This window comes from Polyergus mexicanus, unplaced genomic scaffold (assembly GCF_030449975.1).
Source record: "Polyergus mexicanus isolate NDT 795.1 unplaced genomic scaffold, iyPolMexi1.0 SCAF_11, whole genome shotgun sequence".
In the NCBI taxonomy this organism is placed as follows: domain Eukaryota; kingdom Metazoa; phylum Arthropoda; class Insecta; order Hymenoptera; family Formicidae; genus Polyergus; species Polyergus mexicanus.
The window spans coordinates 1,841,779-1,864,074 of record NW_027223331.1 but is presented as its reverse complement, the minus strand read 5'-3'; the positions used below and the strand labels follow the sequence as shown (position 1 = coordinate 1,864,074).

The 22,296-nt window shown below is 38.7% G+C and overlaps 1 long non-coding RNA gene and 1 pseudogene across 2 annotated transcripts in view; one reads left to right on the top strand and one right to left on the bottom strand.

Annotated features, from left to right (window-relative positions):
* Window positions 1-12,817, top strand: part of LOC138937557 (uncharacterized) — a 98,608-nt gene extending 85,791 nt beyond the window's left edge. For both annotated transcript variants that reach the window (XR_011447532.1, XR_011447531.1), the window contains exons 4-5: window positions 12,317-12,401; window positions 12,473-12,817. This is a non-coding gene — a long non-coding RNA (uncharacterized lncRNA). The remainder of the gene's footprint in view (window positions 1-12,316; window positions 12,402-12,472) is intronic.
* LOC138937813 (uncharacterized) lies at window positions 939-5,344 on the bottom strand (annotated as a pseudogene).
* Window positions 12,818-22,296: the final 9,479 nt, after the last annotated feature.

The window sequence follows — 22,296 nt, the reverse complement described above, 5'->3', positions numbered from 1 at the left end:
GGTTCTCGCTCGAGAGGAGGCGAGGTTCCTCGAGGATTTAAATTCGCGTTCGAGACGAGCGAGACCGAGGGGTGTATCTCTCGTAGATCGGCAGGGAGAAGGTTAGAAATTTGTTAGGTTATACGTCGGACTATCACTCCCCAGTGAATATGAAAAAGAAATTCCTCGCGAAATTTTCGAGGGTCGGCTTCACAAGGGTGGAGGTGCGGTGTGTCGGCACTCCTCTCGATGCACCCCTTGCCCCTGCGGAGGAGCGACCGGGGGATTGAAGAGATGGTTGTACGGCGAGGGACCAGTGGTCGGAGGATAGGAGGGATGTAACACGGTGCCAGGAATATAAAGCGGGGGATAAAGGAGATGGCGGTCACATATGCGACTCGTAAAAGCTCTTCTCAAAAGCTGCATCCGTCCTGCCACCATGCTTCTCCCTTCCCTCTTCTCTCTCCTTGTCTTTTCGACGATTCCGTCGAAAAACCTGGCCTTCGCCATTCCAATGACGACGTGGCTATTGCTTTCAACATCGTCGTTGACCACAAGAATTTAGCACTCGATTGTGCGACTTAACGTGATGGAGCGAGGTATATTCGCGCGCGCGTCATTTTGGTAAATTGTTCTCATTTTCGTCGTGAAGTTTATTTAATCTCTCCTATTTTATGATTGTCCATGACGTATATAAATGCGCGTTTCAGTTTCAAAGAAGAGAAATGGCAAATATTTTTATATTTTATAAAACATTTTTTCTTTTCTCGAATCTCTCTTTCTTTCTCTCTCTTCATCTGTTGCGTTAAAAATAATATAGATTTGTAATTTTAAATAAATGAGTTGGAAAGATGCGAATTAGCGCATTTCTTTCTGCAGCATGACCGTTGCATAGCGGCAGATCACGATAATGTCGCTGAATAGGACGTTTCTATGGAAACGTGGCTTACCCCAGTTTATCATTCGATATCGGCGAATATTAAGAAATGCCGTTCTCGAGCGGCATTTCCGTACATTTGCGGACGGAAAATGAGCCATTCGTTTGCCGGACGGAACGAGGTACTGTCTATGCATGGCACGGACACACCACTATCCAACCGTCCCATAAATAATCGTCCTCCTCTTTTAGCCTAAATCTCTTTGCTCTCCTTTTGGTCTCAACCCTCCCTTCCTTTTTCCTTTCATCGCCTTCCCGCTTATTTTTCTTTCTCGACCCGATGCGTATATATTCAACGATGCTGTAGTCTCTTAGAAAAAAAATCAGGATATAAAAATTTCTTTTGTAATTTATTCTAATTTTTCAATAATAAATGATATGCATTTCGATAATCTTACAAAATTGAATTTCCAATCAAAATTACACCACTTGACATTCAAACAAACCAAGAAATTTTATTACACCAATATCGATATGTTTTATACATTATTTTGCAAAAACTGAGTAAATGAAATATGTTTACCTAAAACTTTTAAAAAAATTATATGTGTGCTTGTTGTAATAGAAAAAAAAAAAAAAAAAAACATTTGCACACTTGCTTAAAAAAATATAGCTCGTTTCCTTTCCTTTCTCTCTTTTGCACTATTCTTTTAACCTTCCAGACATAAATGGTGAGTTACAAAAAGCACCTCGTTTTGAATGCGACTGCTTTTTGCGATAGTACTGGCCAACGCTTCCAGACAATTCTTAGCGGGTTTGTCGATCGTTTAATCGTCCATTTCCACCTGTCAGCCGGAGTCGATGGAAGCACAAAGACGATCTCTATCCTGAGGAGAAACTCTGGCAAGAAAACGAGGCAACATTCGGCTAGGGGAGGTCGCGGGTATGGGGGAGGGTAAAGGAAGAGGATGCGCGGGCACGGCAACAAGAAGTCTGACATTCGAGGAGTCGACAAAGATTATGAAGCGCATACTGCGGCGAATAAAAATGGTTTCCGCGGCGGGGGAGAAGCGGAAAACAGAGACATTGTTCGTCGCAGGGAGTTACTGGAGGATGCTTTATAGGGGAGTGAGATAGAGGGTGGCTAGTTTATGATAAATCGTGGTTAGCGCACAACATATAATTTTAGAACGTGACATCTCGTTAACTCATTGTTATCGTTCTTTTTTTGCGATAAATAAAAAATCTTATTATTGTTACATCTAAAATTTTCTTCGAGTGTGTGAATATGATGCGTATCTTTGTGCAAGAGAAATATAATGGAAATATTATTATAAAATTTTATGGGGTGAAAAAATGTTCCTTGAAGAAATTAAATGGGAATCTTTTATTATCATTATTATCTTCATATAAGGAAGGATATTCTATTAGAAACCCTACCCCAGGATTATCATTACTTCGTAATCGGAGATCTTCCAGTGTATGTGGATGTCAAATGATCGTTGAGTTATTGCATCGCATATCTGGCATCGACGCGTTATGCATCGAACGTTGCGGAATCAATTTTAATTGCAGCCGACGAATATATAGAGCGAGCGCATATCGAGGTATATCAAGAAAAAACTTGCGAAATGCAAATGGCATGCGAGATTTACGCAGATTGCGGAAAGCAGCGCTTGCTACTGAACGATGCTCGCGGAGTGGAAAGCTTAAAATAATTAATCGTACTTAACGGTAATGACTCGACGAGATTTAAACCAGCAAAACGCGTTCCGCTTCCTACGCGCCAGCGCGTCGAATTACGGCAAAATAAATAATATTTTTTATGCTGCAGGAAATTGCCATCTCACATTGTAATAAGCGGACATGGAAGACGATAATTGTTAATCGCACAAGAAACCAAATTACGAGCGAGAATATCTTGACAATCTCTTATGCATTCGTGTATGATGCTGTAATTGTAGAGTAACTCTGATCGCATAATAATTCGGGGGATTCGATATTCACGAACGTTTACACATCGAGAAACTCGAAGATTTATTTAAACTTCACATGTTGATTAATACTTCAGAATAACACATTCTAATAAATGCGCGCATGATTTGATATATGAATACGCTAAAATCATTCTGACCAATATTTCTAGCAACACAAATTAAGGATCAATCCGTGATCGCGGCGAAACTGCGATTAGGGACATGGAGGTGAAGAGATGCGGGACTTGAGGGTTGGGAACCTGAATGACGCCAGGACCGAGCAGGGCGGGTTTCCTTCTTGCCCGATGGACACCTTTTTCTTGCGCCGATTGTGTGGCTACGTGGTCGCCGCGACACAAATAGCGTATGATTGAGTGAAGGCCGCGAGGGATTTTCCGAAGTGAATGAGTGAGTGAGTGAACAACGCCAAGTGTGAGAGGCGTAGAATGATGGAAGGAACGTAGACATTTAGCTGTACGGAGAGGGTAAGGCATCCCCGTGCAGCCTCGCGGGAACGTAACAACTCCCGGAACGACGCTGCCGAATATACAGCCATTCCTTTTCTCTTCTCGATATTTTTGCACGTCAACGTGCGCCTTCGATTCTTTTTGCGGATCTTTTTACATCCAATAATTATATTATATCGAATAATTGTATTACGGGATAAGAATATTTTTTTGCAAAAAGCAACAATTAAGTAAAAATTTTCATTTAATTATATTGTAACAAAAAAGGATATTAATATTATATGTAAAGATTAAATAATTAAAAAAAAAAAAATTAATTGCATCGATCTTTATTACGCACGACGTGAATATAATAAATCACTATAATATATACAATACATATATATTTATATTAATAAAATAGTGTAATATATAATTAAATAGAAAGGTGAAGATATTTAAAAAAAAAGTAGAAATAAAATTATCTCGTACAATCGAGCTAATCGAAGGCATCGGTGTTTCTTGAAAATCGAAATTGGACTGTAAGATATACCACTGTCGTGGTTTTATTCGCTCTTTTCCATTTCGAGGTAAACGAAATCATCGATAGTCGTTGGGGTCGATCAAGTAGACGCAACCCCTGAATTCGCTTCGGAACACTTTCTTCCTCTCTCTCTCTCTCTCTGTCTCTCTTTTTCTCTCTCCCATCCGTTCCTCGTCGTCAGTAGAAATGGAAGCGGAGGGGTCGATCGGTTCCCGGTTTATCCGACCGGCATTTCTGCCCGCGTATCGCGGTATCCTATCGCGTATCGATATGACGGCCCTGAGGGTCGCCGAACTAAAATCATTAGTAATGCCATTGTGCTGCCCTCCATCCTCAACCGTTCTCGTTCCCGGAGACAACCGTGGTCCGACATGCCCGTCGGCCATTTTTGCAAAACTCGAGCGGTGAAAGGCGAAAGAGAGATCGATCGTTCGATCATTTTTGATTGTATCTTGTAAATGTGAAAAGCGCTATTTTCGGCATAATTGTGTTTAAAATAAATATAAAAAATTAACGCTAATGTAAAAGTATGGCACGGCATTTACAAATCCTACATTTCGATATAAATAATTATTTGCGTTCGATATTTTAAACGAGATTACGTGCTATTGAAGTATATGAGCCTCCGCAAAAATTTATAAAATTTTTATACCTCATATTAGCCTGCGATTATATATAATGTAAACTCATGATATTTATTGAATATAAATATTTATTTTACAGATCTGTCAGTTTAATGATTGTGAAAGTAATGGCATAATGAATACGAAGGGGTATAATTTAATTTGTAAATTGGTGAGAAACTTCACATGTCGTAAAGCAGAATAATATCTCGCAAATCATCCGACGATATTTCGTATCGATCAAAACAGCCTTCATCGAGCACCTAGTATTGCACGCATGGCCTAAAACGTTTCGCGCGGAAACTTTTCACTTTGATTCCAGTATTTATCGGCACCCGTTACGATCACTGTAATCGACATGCAATTAGCTCGCAGCAGATTAATACCGCTCGAGTACTGGTAATGGGTACTTTGCCGATATGTATGTAGGTGTGTATTTCGCGCACAAATACTCGTGTATATCTATTATGAAAGAGATACGGGCCGTCCGTTACACAACAGGAAGAAAAAACGAAAAATCGACCGCGTTCATTCGGTACTTAAAAACCGTATTTAATGAAACTGAGAATGTGTATTTCAACTTTAACGCATGTGTGCGATTCGATATACATAATAAGAAATATTTTGCCAATGATAATCATTTATAATTATTCATTATTTATTATTCATAATTTATTATTCCTATTTATTATTTATAATTATACAGTTCCATGTCCTAATTTACAAAATTAAGAGAGATAATTCCTACGTATTAACACGCACGTTTTCGCTATTTTTACATTATGAATCATCGTTCGAAGTGGTCAAATTATAATGCGCAATCGAGATTTATATTATAACTAATACTGCTGCAATCCAATTGGTAATCCGGAGCACATTCTAGGCATGCTGCAGGACATCCTATAGCGCAGCATCGTCTCCGCTCGAGATGACAAGAAGATACGACGTCCATTCGATATTTCGCGAGATATAATATAGATACACGTGGGCGATATTCTCATATATACGTACAACGTATCGATATATATATACATATGTGTGTGTGTGTGTGTATGTATGTATGTATATATCTATATACAGCGTACGGTAGGTAGATACGTAGGTAGGTAGCTAGAGAGAAGGGAGAATATGATGCGCTCCTCTATCCAGATATGTGAACGACGCAGAGATATAATACAGGTACGTACCTATATTGGACGCCCGGGATTCTCTGCCGCGGACGTCTGCTTCACGATAAGATAGGGGCGCGCAAGCTCCGGCTGAGATCTCTCTGGTTTTGCAGAAAATTCGCGGACCCCCTCCTCCCTCCTCTTTATCGGGTTTCCTGATAGCATTCCTTTTTTCCTTACGGCGACGGCGGCGGAGGCTAGCGGGAAGTGGAATGTACCAAGGAAAAAAGGAAGTTCAAGTCCACGCCGGAGTGGATATCGACATTTGGTTCCGTATAAGCGGCTCGAATCAGATTAGAAGCCGCAGGACGACAGCAGCGACTCAGATATAATCAAAGCGAATTTTCGACGATTCTCTTGATAGTTACGATGTAATAACTGTCTCTGGCATAAGTTACCTCAAGCGTCAGACTCGCGAGACGGAGAAAAATTGAGAAAATATCGGGAAAATGATCCTTGATAACGTTAGATGTACAACGAATGGCTAGTCTCTTTTACTTTGGATCAGGCTCGTTCTCTTACATATTTTATATTATTATTCTTTGCGAAAATTAGCTATCGCAATCAGATCGCGAGGACGAATCGATCCTTTCTCGTCGGAGCGTTCAACCAAGCGAATCGTAACGCTTCGTCTACGCGGCGGACAATGGCAGATTGGGTGATCGGCGGAATTTAAACGTCACGTCGAAAGGATTTCGGATTGGATACCGCTTGCATCTCGCGACCCTCCGATACGTTGTCGAACAAAACAGCAATCAATAAAGACGAAGTTAGAGGATCCGTACGGCGGATTCCTTCAATCAAATTAGGAACATCAAAGTACCTAGCAAGACGAAGGAAAAGGACGAAAAAGGGCGAAAAGGTGGACGGAGAGGAGAGTTTGTGCTGGGTGGAGGTCGACATTCCTCGAGGGGTGACTGCCAGGAATTAGCCTCTATCTCCAGAATCCGAACCCCCGAGACAAAGAACTACCCCTCCCTCCTCTCGGCTCCTCTTCTTTCCAGCCTTTGGCTCTCTTCGTCATCTCTACCACCGGTTCGTATACCCGAGACTTTTTGTGCTTCCCGATACCAGCTCGCTTAAGGAATCGTCTTGGGCGTGGTCTTCGCGGATCACGTTCCAATAATTTGTCCCCAAAATTCTAAATCATCTCATGAGACAAGACGTTTCAAACGATTCGTAAAACTCGATGTTTTCGTGAAGAGAAATGATTTTTAAGCTAAGGGAGAAACATAGAGTGTGATTTTGTTTAAAAATTGTCCTAACAATAACGCGAACACGTTTGTCGTCTTTATTGTGTATTCTTTTACCTGTATAAACTATGTTAAAGTATAAAATATAAAAATATGATTTCATGTCAAGAAAAAAAAAAAAATTGAAGAAATTGGAAATATTTTTTTATGACGATATTCTGGCGGGGCCAACACCACGGGAAAATTCGCACGTCATTATTTTTCCAGCTAAAAACGCATATTATATACTAGATACTATCTCATAATTGCGCAGCGTGCAACAATCAGAATGAAAAACTCCCGGTCTGTTTGATATTTCAACGCGCATGGGTGCGCGGCCGGTTGATGAGCCATACGCGCATCCGTAAACATCTGCTGGATCGGCGTTTTCCGTGCGGTATCTGGCGCGTGTCGTTATTACACATTTATTTATTACAATTTCGCCGCGATTTCCCGGATGCCGCGGAAGAGGCGAGTGAAAATTGCTGCGTAGAAAAAAAACTGATTATACATGCATATATTATATCAATAAGTTTACGATGTTTCGGCTTTATAAATTCGCATATTGCGGAAAAATAGCGACTTAATAAAACGTGGATTTTATTTGTTTAAAAACGTAATGCGGATGTAATTAGGGAAACGTACGAGGATTTTTCGAACGTTATTAAACTAGATGAAATATATTGCAGCAGTACATCAATACGACGTTAAAATAGTGGCGTTAAAATAAACAAATGCTTCTCGATATCTTTATTACATAAATGAAGCGAAACATCTTGGAAATTTCTCGTTCGAACAAACGCAAATGCATCGGGGAAGAAGTCTTAAATCGCGAACGAACGAATCTCCTCTCAATCGTTGTTCTTACGTCCGATGGACATGAGATTTTCCTCGAGCACATTGCGGTCGCAGATGTTCTCAATCGTGTACGATCGAAAGTTAGAAAAATCGCGTAAACGACCGCTCCTCATTACGATCGGACGGACTATCGTTTGCGGGTGGAAAGATTTGACGCGTAGACAATGGCCGTTGCATCGTCGCGGCGACGAGAATAGGGGGTTGCGAGAGGGGAGTCGTGGTAGTTGCAAAGATGGAATGGTGGCGGGAAGAGGAAGGGAGGAATGCCCGCGCAAGCGCTCCCAGGAAAGTGGCGGCATAAGCGGCCGCACGGGAGAAACCACCCTGGCGGTGGCGGCTGTGAGGTCGAGACGAAGCTCCAGGAGGGATGGAGAAAGAGGGAGAGAAAGGGAGGCAGCGTAGTAAGACGGGGATGAGTGGGGGGATGTAAATGCCCCCGTGATGTATCGGATCGATGCGGCAGCATCCAGACACCCCCTCCTCCCCCCCCCCCCGCCGCCCCTACCCCCGTCTTACTACGCGACCTAAAAACGTTCTCCGTGGCAGGGATGAGTTACGGCTATCCTTTTCCTTTCGTCGTAATATCGTAGCGTGCCGCCGGTTGCTCTTATTCGGCTGGGAGAAATTTCAGGATTTCCCTGCGTCGTGTCAATATACGAGAGACGTGACGTGATATTTCAATTAAATATCATGAAATCTGAATACATTTGGAAAAGTTGCAAATATTAAATCTCGATTATATATCTCGCGTATATAAAATTTATAAAAACGATATAAGAAAAAATGGATCTGTCCCACGAGATAAAATGCACAAGAGATGCACATTTAAAATTATCCGCGAGTGTTTATTGCTCTCCGTGAAAAATTATCCAAAATAAAAATCGCGATCAGCGCTTTGGCCGCGCGCGCGTGACTCGTAATAATCGCGTTTAAGCTCGCGATGATACTGCAGGATATCGTCGTTAGACGAAGTTCCGCGTCGCAGTTTCGAGATTTCATCGTTCGTCGAACTTTTTCCGCACCGAATCTCGACCATCCACATCTCGCCGCTTCGCGAAGTACATATATGTAACCGCGCCACATACGCGCCGTGTACACGTTTCCACCCCCACCCCCTCCCTCTCCCCCGGAAAGCAAGTTTACGGATAGATACATTTTCCGCGAGCGGCGAGAAGCGCGACGGCGACGACTGGCGAGGCAAGTTACTCGGAATTGCGGGCGAGGCGACGATGTTCGTCGGCTTTTACTTGCCGGCAACTTTTCCGCGACCGAGAAGGGGAATGGCTCTCTCTCGCGCGCGCGAAAGCACCCGGAACACCATCGGCGGGAACCGACGTATGCTATTAATGAACACGTGTGAGCCACCATCTTGCGCGCCGTCCGCTCTTCACGGCTACTTCCTAGGTAGCATTTAGGTTTACGATCGACTCCTTAGCTTACGTCATCGTTTTCACGGATCTTTAATGCAGACGCGTTTTAAATATATTCGATATTAATATTCGATCGCGATGAAATAAAACTGCTTGCTGTGAATATTTTATGTGATATCAGAAAGAATGCAACATAAATTTCTCAATGATTTTTAATACTATTTAGTTATAAAATTATATAATTATTAAATTTATATATATTTATCAATGTAACATAATATCTATGAAACATAAGATATTTTTTTTAATTTTTTATAATATTAAATACAAATAATTATTTTTCAGTGTTGTAGAAAATATTTCAGAGCATCCCCCCTTCTAGAGATGTTATAAGAAAATTGGATCACTTTACAGCGATCAAATATCGCGTCAAAGAACTCACAAGAAACAAAATTTTATTCCTGAAACACATGGCAACACGTTATTCAGGCGTGCAAGCTTATTCGAGTCGATTGTTCGTTCCACATCGCGCGTTTTAAAAAGCGAAATAAAAAAAAGAAATTATGCAAAAGAAAGGGCAGTCATCGATCGCGCGTGCATTTTCCGATTCCCGGACAAACAGATCTGCATTTATTGATAACGTCGACGCTGAGCAGCGCAATAAAGCAGCGGTAATTGCCGAGTTAACTTATGGCTGCGTCTGCTCATTAGCACCCGGCTACTTTAATTAGCAAGCCGAAGAGTACCCCCGCAGGGCGCACGTTCCGTATAAAAGTCCGCCTTAATGGACGAATCGCGATAGCGTTTATTTAGCAGATGCATTCTCATACATATAGCAGTCGGCACTATGACGTATTACTCACATCCGTATGAGAATCGGATCGGCAATGTGGCTAAAAGGTGCGTTATATGGTAAAAGTGCATACGCGAGCTTAAGCGGAGAAAGAAGAGGTGATTTTATCGAATCTCGAGATGCACATTAGACAAACCGGAGCCGTATATTCGCGAATAATTAGAGGAAAACCCGAGCGGCCGAGTGTATCAGCGTGAAATGCTAAATAATTAACGTAGTAATAATATTAAAGACCGCTTAAATAGGCCATTCGCTGCGTTTATTATTGATTACCGCGCTATTCTCGCGCATATAATATGCGAGTACGCAGCGTAAAGATTACTGCGAATATCATTCTTTTGGCGATTATGTAAAATTTTTTAAAGTATATTCTTTTATAGAATGGAAATGGCTTTTTTTTAAAATAAAAAATTGATTAAAATATTATTTCCAAAATTTTGAACCAAATTGCGATTTAAATTTTATTCATTTTTACTGAAATGAAATTGATCTCAAATTAACAAATATAACGCTCATTATAGATGTGATATGAAATTTCAATCTTGCATGTTCACATCGTTTAATGATATTTGAAACAAAATAATTAGCATAAGAAAAACAGTGTTAAAACTTTATACTTATAACTTTGTATGCGAATATATATATATATATATATATATATATATATATATATATATATATATATATATACAATATATGTTATAAATAAATAGAAAGTTTGTTAAAAAATCTTTGTTAAATTAATATTAATCATTAAAAGTTTCCTTCTCTTGTAGTAAACATATTTCCTTACACATTACCGGACATCTACATTTATCTAGAAATACTATCTAAAGGAAACACGTTGCATCGTAAAACAAGTAGTTATGCTCGTGCATATTCATAAGAAATATACAAGACAACATATGTTGAAAAAGCAAGTTGCTATAATTGCATTGTGCAGGTACATGTATATGTATCGTATCGCGTAAATTTACAGAAATTTAAATAACTGAAAGCTAGGACACAGCAAAAATTTTATTATTTATTTTTAGTAAATTTTTTATCAATAAAGCTAATCTTTCAATGTAAAAAAATAATTTACGTAAATACAGATTAATTTAAATTTATATATATATTTATGCAAAGAATATACAACATATATATTGGTCGTATCAAATATATTAATATAATAAGAAATTGCAATTATTGTGAGTTTTATATATGTTATATATTTATACAAATATATATTAAATTAAATTATATTAAATTCAATTATATTAATATTCAATATATTAAATTCAATTATATTAATATATAAGAAATTGCAATTATTGTGGGTTTTATATATGTTATATATTTATACAAATATATATTAAATTCAATTATATTTATAGCGTACTCTGTAATCTCATTATTGCCGACGATTTGGTTAGTGATCGTTTACTTTAATTACACGTAGAGATATAGCATTCTCTTGGCGGAAAATTAAAGAGGCGCGAATGCTGATAAAGAGGGCTTCCGCGTATTAGCAACGGAAAAAAAAAGAATGAAACGTAAGCTTACGGACATACACATATAATAACATATATCCACTACTGATGTATTTTTATGCAGATGTAACCGACCCTCGCTCTTGCTCGAAGAGAATGCAATCCGATGGTGATAAGGATATCGTAATATGCAAACGACGAAAAAAAAGAAATATTGCAGAGCTGTATGTTCATGTTTATTTATGGTCGGACAAAGTACAAGCTATATTGCTAGTGCAAGTAGCCGCGATAATTTCATCGAAATCTCGTACTTAGTACCTTATCGATGATCGAACCACGATCTCTCATTTAACGCGAAGCGCGTTATATAGGAGCGTAGGCGCACGTTTGCGGAAAATTGAAGGGAAATGCGATAAAGAGATAGACGATCTTGATTATGCTCGCGTTAAATATAACATTAAACCTCGCCAGCGATATTTAATTAATGTTTATGCAACATTCCTCTGTTTTCTGGCAGGGAACAAGAAATTTATCTGCCTTCGCGAATTAACGCGTTGAGATTTTCGCGTTTCTTCGCTAATGATGATGAATCTAATAAATTCTTTGAGATACGATCTTGAGAAGTGGGAAAGATTGGTACATCTTCTCATCGAATGCAAATATTTGAATCCTTAACGAAAGTTTGATTGCTGTAGATGGCATATGGTTTTGTAATAAATCGAACAAGAAAGATATCAAAAATACAGATTCAAAAATAAAAATTTTATTACGCGATGTTTAATATTTTTTATTTATTAAAATATCGTAACATATATGATACAATAGTAAATGTATATAAATTAAGAATGATATATAATAATAAAATTTTTATTTTACTAGAAAATAATTATATATGTGATCGAATTTTTCTGTTTCAGGTATTGAAGTTTATTCTTCAAATTTATACATTTCTTACGACGACTTTTCATCCGCAAAGGGTTTAAATGAATATTGTCGTAGAAGGTGAGAATGCGTGCGTTATCGTTTCAATGCAAACCATCTAACGAACCATTGAATTCGTTGCGCTCCCACAGTATTCAACCTAAACGGATTTGGCTTCATTAACCACCCATGGACCCATCCCTACTGCCACCCCTACAATTTTCTCCGACAAAGCAAGCACGATGTCCTTTCGCGTCGTAACTATGGTAACAATAGCAAAGGCAGACGGAATTAATACTACCGCGACAAGACATCGCGTTCTGAGAAGCATGTGATCGAACTTAGTAAATATATCGTAATAAATTTTAACCTGTAATAATAAATGAGTCTTGAAAAATACGTAATACAAAAAGACATGCCAGCAATAGCAAATATATTTTACAAGAAATTAGATTTTAATTATATATTCATGTGCATAATTTTATCAATACTTTTACAAGAAGAATTATAAGAAATATATTTTACAAGAAGTTAGATTCTCTCAAATTTTAAATATTTGATTGTTTCGTTATCAAAACTTATATATTTTTAAATATATTTAATGTTTAAAACATTTATTTTGAAAATGCAAATATCAACCAATCGAGTTTCTCGGAAGAAACTTCCTTCATGAAAATACAAAAAAGCAAGGGAACGACTCACCCTTTAAAAGGGTTGTTTGCGCACATGCGCGTGATACATGCAAAGTAGAGGGTTTCTGTTGGCCAATAAGCTCGCTTGAGAATGTAAAGGGCTGCGTATCCTCGTGCGCACTTTAAATAAGAACATTCTAACTTACCAATAGGAAGTCTTTAACTTAACTTTCAATTTATGTCACATGCATCAGCCAATTTTTATCATCTCCAATTAATTATATATTCAAAATTATGACGATGTAAATAAAAATTTGAAAATATTATTAAAATTATTGAAATTAATAATTTAAATAAAATAATCAAATGTAAAAAAAAGATTCAAAGCTCTCATCATCATAGAAAAGTGACGCAAAACTGTGTTCCGACATCTTTGATAAGTGTCTCGAAATACAATAATATTCAGAAAGAAAATGATGAAAATAAGAACTATTAATTTTTGACTTTTAAAACTTATTCATGTTTAATCGTATTCGCACCATATGAACAGCTGTAGATGCATCATCCTATCAAAAGGGCAAGTATGACTTCTCGAATTTCACCGACGAAGATTGAGGATCGCAACCCTTCGGCAAAGGGTTGCATACGCACATGCGCGCTACGCATGCAAAACGGATAGGATAGGGGTGAAACGGCCAATGACGTGGCTTTAAAGTTAATTCCAGTCCGTCCCTCGTGGTCGTCGCGACCACTCTGGAATAAAGCCGATCCTAAAGGTTCGCCCTTATCGGGAGGGAGCAGGCAGTGGGACTTAAAAAATGATCCATCGCTACCACCAATCACGCAACGGGTGGCGGCGAGTCCTTCTCTGATTGAGACGAGCTTCCAGCACGTCTGGAAAACGATCTACTCGGTGCGGATACGCGGGGAAAGAAAAGTGTTAGCCATAAAGCACGACCATATATCAGCCCGAGAGATATTATCGCGCGTACAGTCGATACTGCGTGCTCTCTCTACGCGTTCGCGAAAACAAGATCTTCACTCGTCGCAGCATTCTCCGTTAAATCATTTTCAAACTTCATATATTTCTACAAATATTTATCTTAACTGAGACAATGTCTTGATAAAAATACTGTTCTTTTAAGATTCCTTCTTGTTTGACGATTACAATTAAGAATAATTAAATTATTGTATTAAAATTCTTGTTTATACGCTGTCTTGTATCGCGAGAGATTGCTTGCAGCTTAAGAGTTTGGTCGAATAAACATTGCGGTTTCTGCGTACACGTTCTATCGAAGCAGTCAATAAGCCGATATCTCGCGGTTACTTTAGAACCGAAGGGTCTAAGCACGAAGATCGAGACACTCTTTTATCTAGGAAGCTTAAAAGCACTGTTCTAAAATAGAATCTAGACCCTTCAAAAGATCCTCTTAACGTTTCCGAAATATAATGACATTTCACCAATAGTCTAATAAAGAGAGAATATATTTTAAAATCTACGTATATATTTTCTTCGTACTTTTTATATAATCACTACACATTTTCCAATTTTTTGTCTTTATAATGAGAAATAATTGTACAAAATATTTTAATTTATATAAAACATTTTAATTTATATTTCAATTAATTAATAATATTAATTATATATACATTTATATATATATATAATACACATATTAATTAATTAATTAATAATATTTGAATTATATAAAAAATGAAGCAACCTTGCATGTAAATAGGAATTTATAATTTTAGAAGGAGAAATAATTTCTATACAAGAGGGTTATATATATGAATTATATTGTATGAAGAAAAAAAATTATATCGACACGCAGTAAGAAATCCCCATTATCAGACTTGTACAGAAATAAAAACGTCGTTAATGTCTACGAGACGACGAGCACGACGCGAAGGTCTGCGCGACACCAAACGGAAGGCAAAGCGAGCAGCAAAATAGAGGCGACTGCAAGGCCGGCGTTATAGACATACTTGCGCGTCCCTCCACCCCCGCTCTCTCTCTCTCTCTCTCTCTCTCTCTCTTTCGTTGCAGGGTAGTTGGCGTCCATTTCTTCTTTCTTTTAATCTTACTTTTCCCGCAAACGGGCAGCCAGGCGTTAATTCAACGGCATTGATTGCCACACGGCAATCCCCCGTCGTTTCTGTGTGCGAGAGACCGAGGGAGAGCGAGAGGGGGTGAGAGATCTCACCCTCCCCGGCTTCTCCCTTCCCGGTTCTCTTCCTTAGGCTCTCCTCCTAAGGAACGATGCTCCTCCATCCTTCTTTCCGCGTCTTCTTCGATCTCGCGGCAGTATTCGTTTTCTCGACTACATTCTTGTACTCGGCTGCCTCTCCCGCACGAGTCACGAGAAACACGACGGAAATGCTTATTTCCACGCTTCCCGATCGAGGCTCTTCATATAGTGATAGGAATAATTAATATATCTAAACGTCTTTTATCTACGAACTATTTTATTTTCTTTGCCAATCTCTTTGTATCTGGCATTTTGGTCTCGGATAAACGTGCTTCTTTACAAATTATCGATACATTGATATAAAGATAAAAATGTCCGTCGAGCTTATCCTATCGTTATAATATAAAGGACAAACGTTCAAACGCTAAAACATGGCTTTAGCCAGGTGGTTTTAATATCGCGCGAAATAAGGAGGTGAGGGAGGCAGCTTTATGGCGATGGGCGAGCCGAGCCAGTCCTTGCTCTCGTTCGATGCAAACGATCGAGATAAATGGTCCAAAGGGTGTGGACTCGAGATGGACGAGAGTGTCCCTGGGGTTGCCGGCAGGGACATCGGGGGAGACACAAAGAGGGAGAGGAGAAGAAGGTAGGGGTCGAGTGCCCAGGGTCAATCTATAATAAAGCTGGCGTTATCTTGACCGGCTAGCGTGAACGAAGGCTAGAGGCTCGTAAAAGAAGAGGGAGAACGCTGCTTAAGAATGGATTACGGGAATGAAATCGGAGAACTGATGTTTCGTAGTCGGAGTATCCTGCGGCGTCAATTTTGCGAGGGGTGCATGCGTCGCGATTAAAAATAAAGACGGTGCCGTTTACGGAGAAAGGTAGAAATATCAGACACCCATTATAGATACATTGTATTTGTATCCCTCCAAAAAGTTACTTTCTTCGCAGCTTAAGTCTATTTTTTATCTCATTCGCGAAGGTTTCTTCAATTTGTCACATAAATCAAAGCATTTTCTCTGAATGAAATAATTTTCGTTAGATAAACGCGTACAAACGCGTTATAATAAATGATTCTTATATGCCGACTTCTTCCTCAAACTGCCCTGGCCGTCGTTATTCCGAGCGATTGAGTACAGTTGTTAGCAATTGGTAATTCAGTGCAATCGTCAGACGCGGAAGACATGAGGGGAAAAACGAGGAAAATATTAGAACCGCAAAATGTATGAACGTCACAAGTCACAGTCGCTGAAAACTTGAATACCTATTTAAGAAACACGTCTAATCGCGAATAAGGTAAAAATAGTTCGGTTACGTTCTAACTTGGCGCCGTAAAATATGTCTGATCGTTGCAACGGACATTACGTATTTATCATAGGAGGCTCTACAATCCTTCGTAGGAATAGGGAGCCCCTTGCTCGGATATACCAGATCCATTATTACGTTACGCGGAAGAATCACCTGTCGGCCTACCTGTTACTCGAGCTAACACGCGTGAAACTCATTGTAATGCATAAGGGGCGCACCGGCTAACCCTTTATGCTAATAGCGTCGAGGTGGATGTTACGCCGGGGTGATTTTTATCATGCATTTTAAAGACCATCTGCTTAATGAGCCACGGAATATGCGCGTTTAGAATACCACTTGCGCTCAAAAACGATCGCTATATAATAGAGAAATACCGTCAATTCTCTCTTCCATTAGTTCCTCTATACTATCATTAATTTTTCCTCGTTTACACATAATATTATATTACGATACAATGCGTAATTATCGCGTTGATAGCGTGCGATTCTAGCATTTACACGCATATACACTTGAATATAATACGTATTTAAGTTTATACGTGTACATATTTAATATCTGATTTCATATACACAGAGTATTTCCAAATTTTCTTTAAAGGACGGATTCTCTGGCTAATTTAGAGACGCCTTTTCCTCGAAAATGTCGAGGGGCACCATCATTCTTTCCAAGCTTCTAATTTATGCCATTTTTTTATATATCTTTGTCACAAAGCCTTAAATTAAAATTTTATTAAAGTAAACTTCACCTAAAATTAATTGAAAAATGCAATTGTGTTAATCTTTTAACCCTCCGTAAGTTAGTTTGCAAAAAGCCTTTCTTTTTCAATCGCTGCTTATAACTCGAAAATTATTGATATCTCAACATTTTCGTTGAGAAAAATCGTTTCCAAATTTATGAAACAGAAAAGCTGCGCTTAAATGAAAATTTGGAGGCACACCCTGCATATATTTAACAAGATAGCGAGATTTTTTTTAAAAAGATGCAATTATTATTCTAGATATATATTTTTTAAATTTATATCGTCTCTCATATTACGTAATAAATTTGACGGCGAACTTTACTACGAGTTGGGGAGACTTTTGGGTAGCGACTCTTCGAAACGAAAAATTTTCTTCCATGATATTCGGCCGTAATTTCGATTATTACAGTTATACTTCGGTATATACTGGCTCGTGGGCTTCTTGCGGAATCCATAATAGCCGATCCCCGCCGCAAACAATAGAAAAATTATGTTCACGAGAGTTTTGCAGTTCCAGAGTTCCGCAATCTTTCCCCCGTAGTTTCATACCGGAGCGTGTCGAGAGTCCGCCGTTTATTCCGGACACATGATGAGCGGTTGCGCGGGTATATGCTAGGTGACCAATGTATACATACATATATGTGTGCTTAACTAGCCATGTGTGTGTGTGTGTGTGTATAGTGCGCGCATGGGCTGCAAAAATATATCTCGAACTTACGCCTGGTAACTTTCTCGATTTAGAAATGATTTGCGAGCATTGAGAAGAAGCTGCGATTTGTCCCGGAAGCACAGAATAGCGGTGTTCGTTGCTCGCGCTTATTAGCTTTTTGTTTCGATGACGTTTTTGCATTTTATTGACAGCTTCTCGAACAAACGCGCGAAACATTTTGGTTATTACGTTTCTTACAGAAAAATCTCATTCAATTAATTAATCCATTTTACCTTATTGTTAGCGTAGTAAATAATTTTTATGATAAAAATACGGGGAATATAACACACGCATACGTCAGTCGTGATGCAAGTTTGATAATTATTTTATTTCTCTCTGAATATTTTTTATTGCATACTTTACGATTTATTATAAAAACAAATCAGTTTGTGCCAAATGAAATCTCAGAGAATTATCGACGAAACAGGCTGGTTGAGTAATTATCTACCGCCTAATAATACGAGGACGTTTTTAGACCTATCTCGCGGGCGCACATGTACACGGGCCGAATAGTGTGCAGCTACGTCATAAAGAGGCCCACAGCATCCCTATCGTAACTGGAGTTGGTGCGATCTCGCGCGCCCCTTCGAACGAGAAGGTTTCTTTTAATTAAACTGCCCCCACCTTCTTCCACCTAGTTATCCCGCCTTTTCCGGCAAAAACGGGATTCTCGAGAGACATAACAACCGGCAGGCACGCGTTATCAGTGCCCACCAGCGATCCGAGCACTTTCCACCCTTCCTCTGACGGCAGATTCGACTCCGGCTTTGTTAAAACTCACTCTCGCGTTGTTAACGATGACACTTCCTATTGCCAAGTTGTAACGCGATATCGTAATATGCTTGAAACAGTTGAAGAAGATGATTATAAGGATTTAAAAAAAAAAAAAAAATCCCTTACGATCTTTTATCACAACGTTTTATATCGAATCTCAAATATTCTCTTGTAATGAAATTACACGTATCTCGAATTTATAAAAATTCTTAGATTTTCGTGCAGTTACAACTTGGAAAATGTGATACAGTTTCATGATCTTATCGGTGCATATTAGATTAGAATATCTTTATCCATCTATTAAGTTAGGCATGAGCGAAACCGTGACTCACGTTTCTGGGCGGAAATAAAAGGGATCAAACACGACGGTATAGATGAGGACAAAGTTACGAAGCTGCTGTCATGTTGCACGCTCATAATCCCGAGCAACGTAACGTTCGCCGTACCTTTGTACCTTTTCGTTCTCTCTCTCTCTCTCTCTCTCTCTCTCTCTCTCTCTCTCTGTCTCTCTATCGCAAATTACTTATAATATCTGTCAGCGGACAGATACGGCCGATGGCGCCTTTACCATCGCGCTGCAGCAATCCCTCGGAGAAATGCCCTCTTTATTATCTATCAGAAGCAATCTACCGAACACTTTCCTCTTTGCTCCTTTTTCCTTTCGTTTTCCGTTTGTCCTTCCCCTTTGCCCGTTCCCCTTTGTCTTCTCCCCCGTTTTCGCCCCGGGCTTAACGTCCAAGGCTAATTCCGGAGCGAGCATCGCTTACGTTCGTTACTATTCGTCGAAATTGACTGTCGTTGGTAAACGATTTTTTTCAAGGATGTGTTTTTATACAGAATACAATTGGTACAAACATCATTGATTATATTTTTTAGATAAAACTGCAATATTCTTAATTGTAAATAAGAATCTTATGTATCATATTATTTATTTATACTTATTTTCTCAGATATTTAAAAAGATAAAATATTTGATAAACATTGATGTATAATATATCTAATTTTCATATTAGAGAAATGGATTTAATTTGTATTTAATTATTGCAAATGTTCAGATTCATTTTACCCGAGTCGAAATTTTTCTCCTACTGCTGACCTCGATACTCCAACATTTACTTTGATACTTTAAGCAATCTGATCGTTCTACTTTTAAATTAATTAATCTATAATTTTGCCAAAAGCTCCTCTTTTAAAACTCTAAGTATTAAAATGAAACTGTTCGTTTACTGCTTATTTGAGATACAAAGTAGAAGCAAAATTTCGACTCGAGTTTAATTTGCAGAATTCGACAAGAAATAGAATTAAAAATTAAAAATAGAATTCTATTGTATTTATCATGTGTTTCGTACATATACATTCTATGATATATTTTAAATGTTTCCTATATTAGAAGTTACATAAAATTACAAGTAGAATTTTGTTTTGTAAGTCGTCTAAAGCGAGCTTAACAAGTGCAGTCTCGGTTGTTGTAGTCTTAAGCTAGTTCCGCGACGAGTATGTAATTGGTTCCAGCCGCAGCGAATCTTGCTAGAGTATAATGCAACCGCTCGACAAAGAAATCGGACCACATCGGCTCGGCGCTGACAGCTTTTCAGGTTCACTAGGAATGCCCCGAACGTCCCGGTCGTATAAACCAGCCGGCTAATTTAGACCGACTGTCCCGTGAAATTACCGGGACTCGCGGGTAATGAGAGAACGAATAGGGAGGGATAGGCTAGCCCTTGGACAGTGGTCGGCTAATCACGACCGCTCGTTAGCGAATTGAATGCGCCGCATAGAAAGTCAAAGAGAGTTCCCTTGTGCCTTAAAAAGAACTCCGGCCATTGCCGTGGCCGTCTCTCAAAACACCACGTTCACAGCACGTTCGCAGTCGCCGTCGCGATACTGTTTCTCAAATGAATCTTTCAGTAACGTTTAAAATGATCTCGTTTCACGACGAGATTTCCGATCGACGTTTTAATTACAGTACAATAGTGGTGACATGTTTTACGGTAGAATCTCGTTAATATATTTCGACCTTATTATATATATTATTATTTTTTATTATTATCTATTATATATATATATTATTTTCGGCCGGGGTGAAAGGAGTGAAAAATTCAAAAATTTATGTCTTGAATTTTGAATATAAAATTAGTAATGTTTTTTCTTGGCAAATAGCACCTGTTTCTCACTGATTGAAAATTTGAGCGAGTCTGACCGGTAAATACCGTGGGATTTACGAAAAGACTGTACAATGCATCGATTGTCGCTAACTTAATGGACACCCTATATTTGCTCATTAACGAACCCTCTGTCGCGAATTCAGCGCACTTCTACCAACACGAAGACTGCGCTGACAGACGAGCAGGATGCTGAGAAGAATAAGGAGAAGGAAAGTTGAATCCAGGCAGCGGATAAAGATGGGAAGGAGAAAAGGACGCAGAAGAAGAAGGACGGGTCCCTCGTTACAACTTCTGCGAGGAGAGAAGCAATACGTTCAGGCTTTCCAGCAACACAAATTACGTTTTCGAGAAACTAGCGAACCACCGTAAAAAATATCGCTCGCGATATTTTAAATTACTTCAGAAAGAAGCCAACTAATTAATCCTAATTAATCCTAGCGGTTGTAAATCGCTCACTGTAATTTCGATGAAATCAATTAATAATGCACAAATCGATTAATAAATAATCAGTTGACATTCTTTCGATGATGTATCTGTTGCCGACAAATTTCTTAGATATATTAAATGTTGTTACCGTCTTTCAGCCTTAAATTTCACACAATTTTAAATCTCTCTGTTCGACGTGGTAAATTTCTTCAGCGATCTTGTAGACAAGTTTTCGATATACAAACACCCCAATCTTCTTGCTAGTGCGATCACGATGAATGAATTGCGATGCTATCACAAAGAGAAAAAGAAAGATAGTATTCGATTCTTTATCGACAAATTTCCCTCTTGATTTCGCTATTCGTCTCATTATTTTTTTTCTCTTCCTTTTATCCATTATCCTACGAATATTTATTACACCTACATGCGAAGTATTTCAAATGAAATATAAAAAAAGGCGTGTGCGAGTATTATCAGTTTCTATTTCGATTCGTTGTATTTCTTATCGTCGATATTTTAATTAATAAGAATTTAGTAGCAAATTCGTTATATTTCGCAAAGCTTCTATTTGATTAAGAGAAAGGAAGGAAAAACAAAACTACTTTTAAATGTGAATATATAAAATTACCTATGAATTGATTCAATTTTTGACATCTCTCATTCCTGTTTGCAAAAGGAACGAACATGCTATTGAAAAAAAGAGAAGACCAACACGAGCTCGTGGCGACAGTCGGCAATTGATACAAAAGAGTTTCCATCTTAAATCTTCTTGGTGCTTTTCCCGTTTTTCACGTGAGATGAAACAGTAACGTTTAAAACGCTGGGAGGGTTGGGCGAGGACCTCGCCAAATATTTGGTTAGTCTTTGATGGGCTTGGAGAAAGGACAAGGAAAGTACCAGCAGAGCGCAGCAAGGGGAACGAAAAGGTAAGGAATGGAAAGGAGGGGAAGAAGATCCGAAAGGAAAGAGGATGGAGGAGATGGAGGCGCGTGCTAAGGTCCACGAACGGAGTGGCGGAGGAGTCGTAAGAT